At 39.8% G+C, this 13,848-nt stretch overlaps 1 protein-coding gene across 1 annotated transcript in view; it reads left to right on the top strand.

Annotated features, from left to right (window-relative positions):
• Positions 1 to 13,848, top strand: part of ripor3 (RIPOR family member 3) — a 67,983-nt gene continuing 54,135 nt past the window's right edge. Inside the window, exon 1 of the mRNA XM_046028638.1 lies at positions 1 to 91. The gene's annotated coding sequence lies outside the window, so the exon portion shown is untranslated. The remainder of the gene's footprint in view (positions 92 to 13,848) is intronic.

Below are 13,848 nucleotides of genomic sequence, written 5' to 3'. Positions count from 1 at the left end.
AGCAGTGTTGGATATGACTCGTCCGCTGAGGCAGTTTGGTGCGGTGGACTCGGAGTGACAGTTGGGAATAACCGGTTCTTCATCCTGTCAGGTAAGTTTATTATGCTTTAACCAGTTGTGATGGATCATTTTATGGATGGAGTTTTATACTACAGCTTTAATTCAGAACTTAGGTGAAGGAAAGCTGCCTGTTCTGAGAAAAATTGGCTCCTGGGGGGGTTGATCCTGTCTTATTTTTGGTTGATGATCTTTGGTTTACTTGTACATCAGCTCAAAACTTTGTTTTTGTTTATTTATTTATATTTATTCACTGGAAAACGCAACCTGCAACTTTTTGATGTTTATGTTTTTCAAAGGTTTTATATTTAGATAACTCGATATAACTCTTTCCAGAGTAAGGAAGCAATCTCTACTTGTAGTAGATGGTTGTAGCTTTGAAATAAAACTGAGCGTGTGAGCAGCTGCCATAACATTTAGGAGCCAACAAACAGCTGGTTGTTGATATTGTTTGTGTGAAGAGTTGCAGCTCTTCACAGTGAAGGGAAATGCAGTTTCAGAGCATGAGTTTGCTTATTTCCACCTGGATTAAGAGTGACTCTCTCTCTCTCTCTCTCTCTCTCACACACACACACACACACACACACACACACACACACACGCGCACACGCACACACACACACACACAGCAGGGATGCTGGTTCTCCAGGTTTACCGGTTCAGTTCACAGGCCGAGTGGCTGGATGTTGTTGGTCTGAGCCGTAGTGTCCCTGAGCTCAGCCTGTTGCAGTGTTACTATCACATCTGTTCTGATCCCTTGTTGTTACTGAGTATCATGAGGTCGTTTTTTTTAACTTTGCAGTTTATTTTGACATCTAAAGTTTCATCTCTAAAGAAGAACGTCAGAAACATGATTCTGCTTGTAGAAACTTTGGCTGACAGCATCTCCCACTTTCTTAAGCTTTTCATTCATACAGTCTGCTCACTCTGTTTCAACAGTTCCAGTACAGTGTGACCTCATGTACTTTAGCTTAATTATATTGTATAGACGTGTGGGTTACCAAACAGAGCTTCCATCTTTTCTTCTTTCTTCTTGTTTTTTCTACTCTTTTTCTAATATTTGCCTCCTCTCGTCAAGTCACCATCTCTTTGTGCATGCACACGCAATTTTCAAGTTTGTCTCCATTGTTTGGAAAAATAACAGGTTTACACAATTTACACAAACTGCAATAACCTGATTACTCTAAAAACCCACATCTACAAGCAGCTGGTCAGTAATCAGATTTCTCCCCCACCACATAAAGTTCCATATTTCCAACTGACATTTTTAAAAAACACATTTTATTTCAGTTTCAGACTTGGATTTAATCATACTATGTATAAATGGGCAAACCACTTTAAGCAATGCTTCCTTTTATCCAGCTGCATTGCTAATAGGAATTCCTTTTCCCTGTCTGAAGTATTTTATGCTGCGGTATTTAAAATTGGAGTTTAAGATATTTCCATAAAATCGTGATTCTCCAGCATAAATCTGGCCGTGTATCTCTCCTGTTCTGTTGTACTCTCTGCTTCTCCTCTCCCCCCCCCCCCCCGTCAAATGGAGGTTCTGCTTTCAGAACCAGATGAGCATCAGTTTCTCATGAACCCCCTCAGTGAGTGCAGCTCAAACTGACCAGCTGCCAGAGAAAACATCAACACAACAAGCCGGGTCAGGATCTGCTGCTCGCTCACCCTCACTCTGCCCCTTCCTTTCTCTCTTTCTCTCTCTCTCTCTCTGTGTCCTTTCAATTCAATTCAGTCTGCTTTATCAGCCTGAATGTCAGGTGAACAATATTGCCAAAGCGTCAGGACGTCAGGAATAATAAAATTTTTTCTCTTGTCCTCTACACCCCTTCTATTTCATTCTCTTCATTCCCTCTGTTTCTCTTTTCTCTCCCACCATCTACTTTTTGAGTGCTGCCGCAGTTCAAGGTTCCCTGAGTTCAACTTGTTCACTCTCTGTCGGTGTGTGTGTGTGTGTGTGTGTGGTAGCAATGGTGGGGGTTTGGCTACATGGGTCATTAGATGGACCCAGTCGGAGATCATTGGTTCGATTATGGTTGCATAAAACGCTAACACTTGTCACTAAGGATACAACAAGGAAGCAGGCAGAGTGGCCTTTGTTCAGTGAAGCGTGGCTCTGTTGCACATTCACTAGTTTCATTGTAAGTGGTTCAGACTTCTCAACAATCGTTTTATTAGCGGTGAGGATGCGGACACGTTATGAATGAATGTGACCATTATGAGATTAGCAGAGTTTGTCTTTGTGTGCAATGAAGCGTGCAGTGCAGTTGTTTAGGTTGTATTGTCACTGTGATACGCACTGACTGCTGCCGTGTGTGTGTGTGTGTGTTTTAAGACAGAGGAGGAACCTTTTTGCACTTAATGGACCAATGTGTAAGACTTAGGGGGATCTATTGGTAGAATATATCAGAAATGGAATACATGGAAAAACCAAACACTGGCTCTTGAGGGAGTGTCACGGGTTTTTTTGTGAGTTTTTTGTGAGTTTTTCTTGCTGGTTCTCCTTCAAGGTGAGGAGGGTGAGGCTAGGGGGGATTCTCACCGCTAGATGCCTCTTAATCGTGCACACTGGTCCTTTAAATGAAGTGTGTAACTGCTTTTGAAAGGACGGATGACACGGTGGGTTAAGTCTCTTTAAAACATAATCAAAATGAATTTTATTGGATGTTTTGTACTCTCAGCTGTTCATACTACAGTGCCATGTGGTGGTTCACATAACGTCTTTATATCAGTTATTTCCATTGTACAGTTTGTTTTTGGAAACAAAGGAAAATATTAATTAATCTTACTAAATTTAACTGAATTGACTTAATGGAGGAGGTGGTGATGTACTGAGTTGTGAGGCTTGAGTTCAGCCTTCAATCCACACAAAAACAGGGTTTTTTTCTCGAGAGTTTATAAGCCTTAAAACGCTGGTGGTAGATTTTGAAAAGTGATAACAGAAGCTGCACAGTGAGGGTTGGGGGCTGGGTCGCAGTAAAGTAAACAAAGACTTTCTGTTCCTCAAACCTTTTCGGTGATCATTTTAAATGTCAATACAGCCAAAAGCACAGCAGAGCAGTTGTCATTAACCTGTAATAATGAGTTTATCAGCTGGCTTGGAAATGATTGATCGTTGACATGTGGTGTTTCTGAGCCTCACTAAAAGGACTGTTTCGTCTTGTTACATGTGTGACCAAATAAACAGAAATATGTGTAAGTGATCACAGACAGCAGAGTGAGACTGAACAGAGGTGTAACAGGCTGTTGCTCCACAGAGTAACCAGCTGTGTCTGTATTTCTGTCAACTGTGTGGCAGCAAAGCCAAGACAACTATTGTCTCTAATTTTCATGTGTTCTCATCACACAGCTGTCAACAGGTATTTATGTAGGCCTAGATTTTGTCAGACAACACTGAGATCATTCAATAACTATTGGTCAGCCATTTTGTCTTTGTCCCTCTATTTACCAGATTTACAGGTGGTTCACTGCTTACAGAGGCTTCTATGAAAATGGAACCTGGGAACGCCAGTGGAGATGCACTGCATTTTAAAAAGTTTAGTCTGAGTGTGTGTTTGAAAGAACAATTTGACAGGTGCACTGGGCTTTTTGTGGTATAATTAAATGTTTTTGCATCAATGAATGACAAATTAGCATAATCAAAGTAAACAAACAAGACCCCTGCCGAAAAGAATAATTCTTTTACAGCCTTTGCTGTGTTTTACAATGTGACCAGATTAAATCTAAATGGAAATCTGCTGAATTGCTTTAAACACAAAACACAAAGCAGGTGCTTTTCATTCAGAGAAAACAGAATATGGACACAAAGGCCCTTGGCATCGGTTTTTAAGCTTTGGGAAACTTTTCAGTATCATTACTGTGTGTTTTTAATGAGCCTTGTCAAAGGAGAATATCTCTCTCTCTCTCTCTCTCTCTCTCTCTCTATCTATCTATCTCTAAAAGTAGGCCTGGTATTATTAACAGAAAAGTCCAACTGAGGAGATCGGTGGGTAGATGGATGGATGGACGGGTCAGACACCGGACTTTCACCCAGGAGACCAGTGCTTGTTTCCCGTATGAAGCAACAGGTCAACATTTATTCTTTTTAGTTATGCTATGTAAGTTAGGTAAGTTAGGTAAGTTAATATCCTAATTTTAACCCAAACCATGATCTTTTCCTAAACCTTACCAAGAAGTTTTGGTACCTATACCTGACCAAGTTGCAGCATTTAACAATGCTAACTACTTGACCGGACGCTGCATTAATGCTAACTTGACCGCCGAGCCCTACACGTGCAAACACTACACCCAGGGCATTAAAAAGCGTTGCCAAGGGGTCGTGACCAAGTGTCCATATGTGACGAGTTTGGAGTAAAAATTTGTTGGCCAAAGACTTTTCTCCATTTTTTGGAACAGAAAGCTAAACGTTTGGTGGTTTTAATTTGCTTCTACAATCTGAAAGAGAATAGTCTGTGTGTGTGTTTGTATTAAATATTAGCATTTCTGTTTTGCTTGTAAGGTTGTATTTGTGTGTTTCTTTTTCTAGCAATGTTCAGTGCATGTACGTACCTGCATTAGTATGAGTGTGTAGGTGTGTATGCATGTGTCTGTGAAACAGCTGTTGGATGAATCATCGTTTCTTGAAGAGGTGTGCTGCATGCACTAATCTGAGGTGGTTGCTCTGTATGTGTGAGCAGATTTACAGACTCAATGATTTAAAGAAACAAGCTCATCCTGTCAACAAAGCAGCTCTGTTCCCTGATGCCTTTAACTTAATTTATTATCCTTAAACACACAGAAACACACACCTACACACACACACACACACACCTATGCTGCTTTCAATTAGTCACAACATCATCCGACAACCACTTTACCAGGACACATGCAAGCACAGACACACAGAGAGCTTATCTTGCCCCAGGATGGTGACCTCCAGGCCCACGAACCCTCTAGAGAAATGATGAACTGAAAGAAAAATCCTCACCAGGATGAATTCCATTCCTGCTACTCCACATGAGAACTTTCTGAAACTTTGTTTTTTACAAGACAGGATCATTTTTAAGTGTTCTGGCAGAAGAAAGTATCATAAACCTGTTCATTTGCTAATAACATTAAGTGTCAATTGAGGGAAGAAATCCAGAAGAACAGATGTGATGGAAGTACTGCACTGAGACTGATTAACTGCAGTAAAGTTACGTGTTAAATTCTTTCCAGAAACATTTCTGGAGGCGATAGAGCAGATTTGGCCACAAAGGACGATCTGTGAATCCTGTGAAGAGCTCCTGTTTTATCTCTTTGCAAAACTGTTGTGGTTGGTTAGAGGTTTTGTCACCTGGTATTATAAAGCAGCAGATCGCCATGCTGGAAGAGTAACAACGAAAGATACTGATGTTTTTAAAGAGGTGGTATTATGCTTTTTGCCTTTTTCCCTCTCCTTTATTGAGTTATAAACCTTTTTGTGCATGTAATAGTTTTGCAAAGTGAAAAAAGCCCAAAGTCCAGCCCAAAGGGAGTTCCAGTCTCCCACAGAAAACTCTGCTCTGAATTGCTTGAAAACAGCTCATTTGTAGTCCATTTCCCTTTCATCCCTGTGACATCACAGGGATGAAAGCTACATGCGCCTTATATAACGCTCGCCAAGCGGCTACTCCGACACTCCCTCAAAAACACCGGTGGCAAAACAGTGAGCTGCAGCACACAGCTCTCCTCTTCCTTCCAAACACTAGCTACCCTCCAGGCAGTCAGTGGACATAAAGTTGTTCCTGTGATGTAGAGACAGAGCTCAGTTAAAACTTTATGGATGAAAAATACTTTTGTTACAGATTAATAACTCACCACTCTGAAACTCTTGCTCCAGTCCATGTTGCCAAGCTGGTCGGCAACATGTAGCCTACATCTGAACCGAAGCTGTTTACGGGCTTCTTGCTGACCCGCCCTTCTCTGCTTCTGATTGGCTAGTAGTCCTTAACTAGGAACTGTGCATGTGCAACTCTCAACAAAGATCATTTAGAGACAAGATGTATCACTCCATAGCTAAAACGAAGCCTTCAACACAGGGTGAAAACCATATAAACCTGTTCTGGTACAACCCCTAAATAAGATTTTGAACCTGAAAATGAGTATAACAACAACTCTTTAAAGTTTATGTGCTCGAATCATTCCACCGATTATTTAGTAAAAGTATAATAACTATAATAATAAATAAAACTGATAAAAGTCAAGCTCAAATATCATAAACGTAACATAAATGTAAAATAGAGAACATTAAAGTTGTGTGTGACAAGCTAGAAAATAAATTTAATCTTTATTAAAGACATTTTTTCAGGCCAAGATCCATTTGAACCGTTTGATGTCAACGTTACAATGGAAGTACTAGAAATGTTTTCGTCTTAACCTGGTCTTAACAGATCCCCTCACCAGCAAAGCCCAAGCAAAGGACATCCACATCTTTATCCCTAGTCGAGGGGAGTCAAATAGAGATAGTTAAATGACAGCATATGGTTAAAGTTCAGGGCCCTCATTTATTAAATTTTCTTAGATTTGTACTTAAACTTAGTCTTGAGATCATTTCCAATGATGTGCTTATGTTTGATTCATAAAAGATACTAAGCATAAAAAATCTTGTTTACACAAGTTCTTAAAAGTCAGTTTGTAACTTGCGCTCCTGTGATCTTAGTCAGGAAAAGAAAAAAAATAGACGCATTCTTTGCTGAAGATTAGATTACGGCCGACGATAGAGTAGATTAAAGCCGGACAACATGTATCATTCGGTGGACTAAATACTGGGTTGACAAACAAAGTCAACCACGTTGCACTAATTACCTATCATGAAGCTACTGCAAAGTTCGACACACGCTCCAGTACCTCTACATAACCACCAGGAAAATCACTTAACGTCAAGTCTAGATTTTACTTAGAGATAGGATCATTTCCACGTCAAAGTAATATACACATGGTTTTCTGTCATACTTAAGATTAATACTGATTGATATCTATCAAAAAATCTATAGAATCAATAATCAATAGAAAAAAATAGATAACACTAGTTGTTTTGTATGTGCGAAGTGATGTTGAGAACATAGTAAGAAAGTATTTCTTATTTTCCAGACAAATTGCACTGCTTACTCCAAACAGCTTCATTATATGCTGCTCAGTTTATGATTAGTTTACATATGAAATATTAATGTAGGAATTTAGCTGATAGCTTTCCCCCGAAAGTAGGACAATCACTATTAATTTCTACCTACTCACAGGACTGGACAGACAAAATGAAGCGCAAAAAGAGACTGAGAAAAGACAGACTGATAAAACATTCTTGTTGACAACAAATTCCAACTGTCTCAGCAGGCCTTTAATGTTGTGATACCTCTTCTTCTGCAGTATCATTGTCCTCTCAGGAAACTGCAGCTGGTGACCTCAGAAGGTCACAAATCACTCAGTGTCTGCAGATTTTGGCACTTTAGTTTTGCTTTAAGCACAGTTAATCCAATTGTTCATCCAGAAATGTTCTCAATAGTCAAACAAAACTCAATTCCTGTTGCTCATTTCAAAAGGAAGTCATCACAAGACTGATGTCCAGGGTCTGTGTCATCATTTCTTCAAGCTTCTCTTATATAATGAATGTTCTTTTTTCATGTAGTGACAAAAACAAAGCAGTAGGAGAGTGATTAACATTTTGATTCATGAATAATCAAATATAAAGAGGAGGAGAATGTTAACTTAAGTTTGAATGTTTACTCATGTTTGACATTTTGGGAAATACTCTTTTTCTCTGTCCAAAGGTAACAAAATCAGCCACCAGCACCTCTAATCTATGTAAAAACTGACGTGTAACAACATCAACAAGTTTTGAAGGGAGCTAATGTGCAGGACAATTTCTCGGCCGGTCACAATAACTTCCTGTTTGCCCAGCCGAAAACTACTCCCACACACAAGCCCCATAAAACTAGAATCATTTTTACACGTTGGTTTTTGATCAAACATGTTAATTAATGAGCTTTCTAGGTGCTGATGTTGTCTTAGGACAGAGCCAGGCTAGCTGTTTCCCACAAAATGGTCGGCCTATCTGTTCATCTCTAAAAATGTCAAGCTATTCCTTTAAGATGTGTTACCACCCGACATTGGCAGAAAAAGGTCAGCAAGGTCTTTGACTTCATATTTCAATAAAACATCCTTTGTATGAATAAAAATCATGACTAATGATGACGATTCAGAATCACAATCCTAAATGGTATCCAGTCGTAGAGTGACAGGAAATTTATACAACATCTCTAAAAACTCCACACTGCTTCTAACTCTGAATGAACTCTTATTCTTACTCTGTTTAAAAGGATGATAATCAGCAGTATAAAAAACATCTGTATTGGCAGGTAGAGATCTCACTCAAGGGTTTTAGCACCGCACTGTGCTTTACATTAATGAGAAAATAATACATTCAAGAGTAGGAGTGATTTCTTTTTCAAATGGTGGATATCAGATTTTTGGAAGGAAACATTTCCATTGTTCCATGACTGCTGCAGTGAGAAATATGTTTTTTTAAAGTGGGAGTTAAGACAGACATAAAGGGACTTTTGTATCAGGGCTGTCAGAAGAAAGCCACCCACTCCCTTACTGGTTCAATCAGCTCAACTGGTCCATCAACTGGTCTTGGTCAGGCGTACTGTACATGTACATATACATCTTCTGCCCAGGCCTTTCTTTCTTTCAGCAGTCAAAAGCCCTTAATTCAACAATTATTGTGAATGTACAGATGTTTTTTTCGGTGACTTTGGTGCAACAAATGTTGCAAATGTCATAAGCAATATGGAAAAATCTCCATGGGCAAAACTTGCATCCTTGTATCATTGAGCTCCTTGCTCTGTCGCGCACATTTTGGGCTCTTAAGACTTGGGGCCAGTTTAAGATGATGTTTTATAGGACACACAACAAGAAACAGAGATGAGCTTTTTTATTGAAACAGTGCAGTGGACAGTAAGGTTTAGAGGTAAAGTAAAGTCTACCACAAGAAGTTTACAACTGAGATGTTTTCATTTTCAGGCAAAATTGTAATTTCATCCGAGCTTGTTTCAGTTGCTGAAACTTAACTATTGTGTTTTCAAATTGAGAGCCCTTTGGAAACGATGTGAAAGTCGTTTTAATGTGACGTCTATTAGATTTAGGGTTTCCTGGCCAGTCAGACACACACTTGGAACATTGTAGGTTTTTAACTGTTCACAACCACTGAGAGGTCCTGTCTGCTCTCTAACATATATCCTGTCACAGTTCACTACGCTGTGCTGCCCAATAAAGCAAGAATGCAGTGAAAGTCCTAAAAGTATAAGCTCTCTATTTCTGATCGCCAGCCGTATAGTTTCTTATTTTTGCACACAACAGGGGGAAGGCTTTTGTCCCTGTTAGACAGGTAACTACTGTTGAATTTTGAAACAGTTTGAAACATTTGAAAATGATTACTGGGTCAGCGGTAATGATGCTGAGGTGTCCAATTAAAGAGTCATTTCATTTAAAAGGTAATTAACTCTTTTGTAAAGGGGTGAGTGTTGTTGGGACCCAGAACAGGAGTTGTTATTCTACAATAAATCCTTTTTTCTGGCCAGAAATCTTTTTATATGAACATTTTAGCAATATTTCATGTTACGTGGTGTAGTGCATATACTCAAGTGTGGCACTTTTTGAGGTACTTGTGCATTACTTGAGCATTATTTTCATACTTGCTTTTAACTATGCATTCGCGTATGCCAGATGGCTGCCACGTGTATCCTGTTTTCATTTGGAGCGTAGGTTGTGCACGTCCCTAGGAATTAACGCTACGCGACCGTGAGATGCAGTTCTGCACATTAACGTGGGGGCAGTATGACGATCTGAACGGCAGGTCAGCAGCAATCTACTGCTCCACACACCAGCCCAGGTGGTGGCGGTGTGCAGGTTGTTTAATGGTCTTTAATGGCGGTTGCCATTAAACGCAAAAGAAGAAGGAGGTCAGCAGCAGACTTTAAAAAAGGAGACTTATGGCAGGATAGCAAAAAACTCCTGGAGCTAGTCCGCAATTACCGAGATCGTTATGATGTCTCATCATAATCACAGCCTGCTCGAGTGTCGCTATGTTTGGTTTGTTTATGATGTGCAAAATCGGAAGTTGTCAAGGAAGAGGGATGACCCGGTCCTGGTCTACCCCCTAGTGAATTCAGGTTTAATCCTCCAGGTACACGCAAAGTATGCAGACAAGTATGTGAACAATGCCGTTTGTGTGGCCGACGCCTGTCTACGCCTATGCATTGTTAAAAAGCAAGTATATCCGGGGCTTTACTTTACAGCTTATCATCAAAATCAGTGCATTCAACCAGGGGTCCTGTTGGGGCCTGCTGTCACACCTGCTTATTTCTTCTGCATGGTGTTGAGTTTTAAAAAGTTAAAACAAACTTAATGTATTCCAGTGTTTCAGTGTTTTTCTTCAAATGTAAAACTGCAGGATTTTAGGCCAAACGATTGCATTAGAATGTTGATTAAACCATTGTTTGTATCCTCTTTGTAATGGGAAGAAAACTGACACCTCTTTGTTTAGTGCCAAAAGGACTGTTTTGTTTTGACTGTTTCATTGACACTTAAGATGGGGTGTCAACCATTTTGGAGATAAGTTCTCTATGATTAGTTTAGAGCAAAAGACTGTTTATTCCTGTAGATTGAAGGGGGGTTTCACGTCTGGGATCGGTGCTCTTTTGTTCAACCAAAAGGTAGAACAGTAAAGTACACCCTTCCCAATTGGGTGACGAAGAAGTTAACCAAACGACCAATGGCTATGGAAACTAAGCCATTTGGAGGAAAATGGACCTTAACAATTTATTTTGTGCAATTTCTGCATAATGAGTACTTTTACTTGGATACTTCACATATAATTTGCTGATATTTTAAATGATGTAACATTTGCTTAAGTCAAAGATGTGAGCAAATCTTCTACCATTGATGTAAATGGTCTGTACATTAACTGCCCAGAAGATTATCTGACTAACTGCCCAGAAGAGAAACTAACATTGACACACCAATGGGGGATCAGTATCTTGCCCCGCTGACCTTCCGATTAACAGTCAACCCGCTCTAACTCCTGAGCCACAGCGATGTTTTCTGTCTCACTCCAGAATAAAACTCCTCAGTTTTTCTTAAGATGTGAGTCTTATGTAATCTATTGTCTCTGCCTAGAGAGAGAAAATATTGGTTTAACACAACCATTAGATGGACCTGACAGCTCATCCAGTAAATCACAGTCCCCGGGGGTCCAATCTAATAACATGGAGCTCAGCCCCATCACAGCCTCTTTGACCTCTTTAAACAATTTAACTATAGAATAAACTACAGGGCAGGAGAACCCCTTTTTTCATTTGGTTGCCAATGTTTCACCAGCCACTTTTACAATTTTTCCAGCCAAATATGTTTTTTGGAATATGAAAAATAGGGTTTCTTGTCAAACTGCCAGGTGTAGTTATAAACAATGTTGCAGACAAGTTAACTACTTCGTGTCTGTATGTATTTTCACATTTGTCTGTTTTGTTTTCCTGTAACTCTTCTGTGAATAGTTAAACTTTCTAGGGTAGTTTCCATAAAACCTGATTAAACATTTGTGATTTTTTGGTAATGGTTGCTTGTTTGCAAACCAGGACGCAGCTGCAGTTAGTTAGTAATTCCTCTTGCTTTCTTTAATTTTTATGTGCACCAGTTTACAGAAAACTTTAAATACTTTAGCAACATCTGCAAAACCCATGAGGGTTTTCTTTGATTATGGGTACAATGCTGAACAAGGCACACCTTTGTACTTCATTTGCTTCAGCCTCGCCAGTCGCAGTACAGAGCAGCACTTTGGCAGTTATTGCTGTAATAAATCTGTCTTAGATATTTGTGCACAAATGACCAGAGCTCCAAGTTAATCGACTAAAATACTTTCATTTGTTCTTAAAATATTACCTCAAATTAACTACAAATTGTGCAAACCCCATATTTCTGCTCAACATTTTCCAAACCAAACAGTAGTTTGGTAGTAGTTAAGATTTTCTACATTCCAGACAGATATATGTTTCCATTTACTTTAGAGAGCTATGCAAATGAACTAAGAGAAAAGAAACAAGCTCAGGATGATCCTTAGCTTTGAACAGTTTTACTTATCTGTCTGTTTACATCCAAGATTAGAGGGTTTGAGTGATCCTGGAGAACACTGCATTCAGCAGCAACGTTGTTTAAATGAATCCTGAAAAACAAATAATAAGCAAAGTTTGGTCCTTTTTGTGATGAAGCACAATCTGAGATGTGGCTGTTGATATTTTTCCAGAAGGAGAGGAGAAGATGGGGAAAAAGAAGGAAAAATATTCAGGTCAGAGTCAGTTTCATCAACAAGCAGCAAAAATCTGTCATGGTATGGACACATCTTGTTCTGACATGCACACCCATACATGCACACACACACACACATGCACGACAGGACCTCTCATACAGGCCAGAGAGTCACACACAGTCCACATTTGAAGGTCAAGCTCTGGAGAGTTCATCCAGGCTCCACATTGATCTGCAGCCCCCACGAGTCCAATCTGACACAACATACTGATGCTTCAACACAGGCAACCACCCAGGGTCAAAGGTCAAACCTATGCTCACATCTCTGACAGGTCAGCAGGGTGTGTCCAAAACACAAAACAGATACACTCGCCCTTTGAGACATATGACCTTTTAAGTTGATATGGCAACAATATCATTCATGTGAAGTTGTGTTTGTGTCACCTGATGAATTTAAGTCGAATATTTATTCTCATGGTCTGCTGTGGGAAATAAATAGCTCCTTAGCTGCTAAATGCTCCACTTTCTTCACCAGCTAGTCACTAACCGTGTCTGTCTGCTGTTTGGTGCTGAGCAGGTAGTGTACAGTGGGTTTTTAGAGATTGTTTTTTGAAAGCAGCGACTTGCTGCTGCTGAAAATGGTGCTGGGAGAGAGGTGAGAGTGAACCATGCTTTTTGAATCAAGCTAATTTTAAAGTTTTGTTTGAACCCAAATGTTACAGAAATAAATGTGTGTTCTGTGGAATTCAACACCCTGTCCAACATCAACAGCGTGCTTGATATATCTGCATGCCTCTTTGTGGTATGTATATACATGTGTGTGCGTTTGTGTGTTTAAGTCTGGATGCATGTTTGTGTTTTATCATTTCCCAACATGTGGCCTGGACCCCTGCATGAACCTTGGAGCGTCTCCCCTGTTAATTACTGATAGAAGATAATATCGTCCTCTGTGTCAGCCAGACATACAAAACACTACTAAGCTGATGGCACTGTAGGACGTGGTTTTAATACATGAATTGTGTGCCACTACCCCACCAATGAACCCTTTAAACCCACCACTCCTTGGAACAGGCCCCAATTCAGGGGGCTGTTCCCAGAAGCAGGTTTAGTAAACTGTATTGCTCAGCATCTAAAGGAGTAACATCCCTATTAGACAGCTCACAATTTGCATCCAATGCCAACATTTAGTGGCAAAGCTGAAGGTAGTGTTTCCTTCATGTGGCAAAGCTAAAAGTAAGGGTGTTGTTCGACTTTCATGCAGGAGACCAGAGTTCACATCCCGTCACAGACCTTTACCTTACTTTAACCCTTCTGCTATTGCCTTGCCATGTGTAGAAAACGAGATGTCGTAAAAAGAAATGTTGCTAAATGGAATCCATGGTTTACTGTTGAAATAGTAATGCATACATTTGCAGAGAAAAACACAGAACTTCAGTCCAGGATTTTTAGGGATTCCGGCATTTACTGAGCAAATTTATCCAGGTAACTCAGTAA

Source organism: Micropterus dolomieu, linkage group LG18 (assembly GCF_021292245.1).
Source record: "Micropterus dolomieu isolate WLL.071019.BEF.003 ecotype Adirondacks linkage group LG18, ASM2129224v1, whole genome shotgun sequence".
In the NCBI taxonomy this organism is placed as follows: domain Eukaryota; kingdom Metazoa; phylum Chordata; class Actinopteri; order Centrarchiformes; family Centrarchidae; genus Micropterus; species Micropterus dolomieu.
This window is presented reverse-complemented; position numbering and strand designations above follow the sequence as displayed.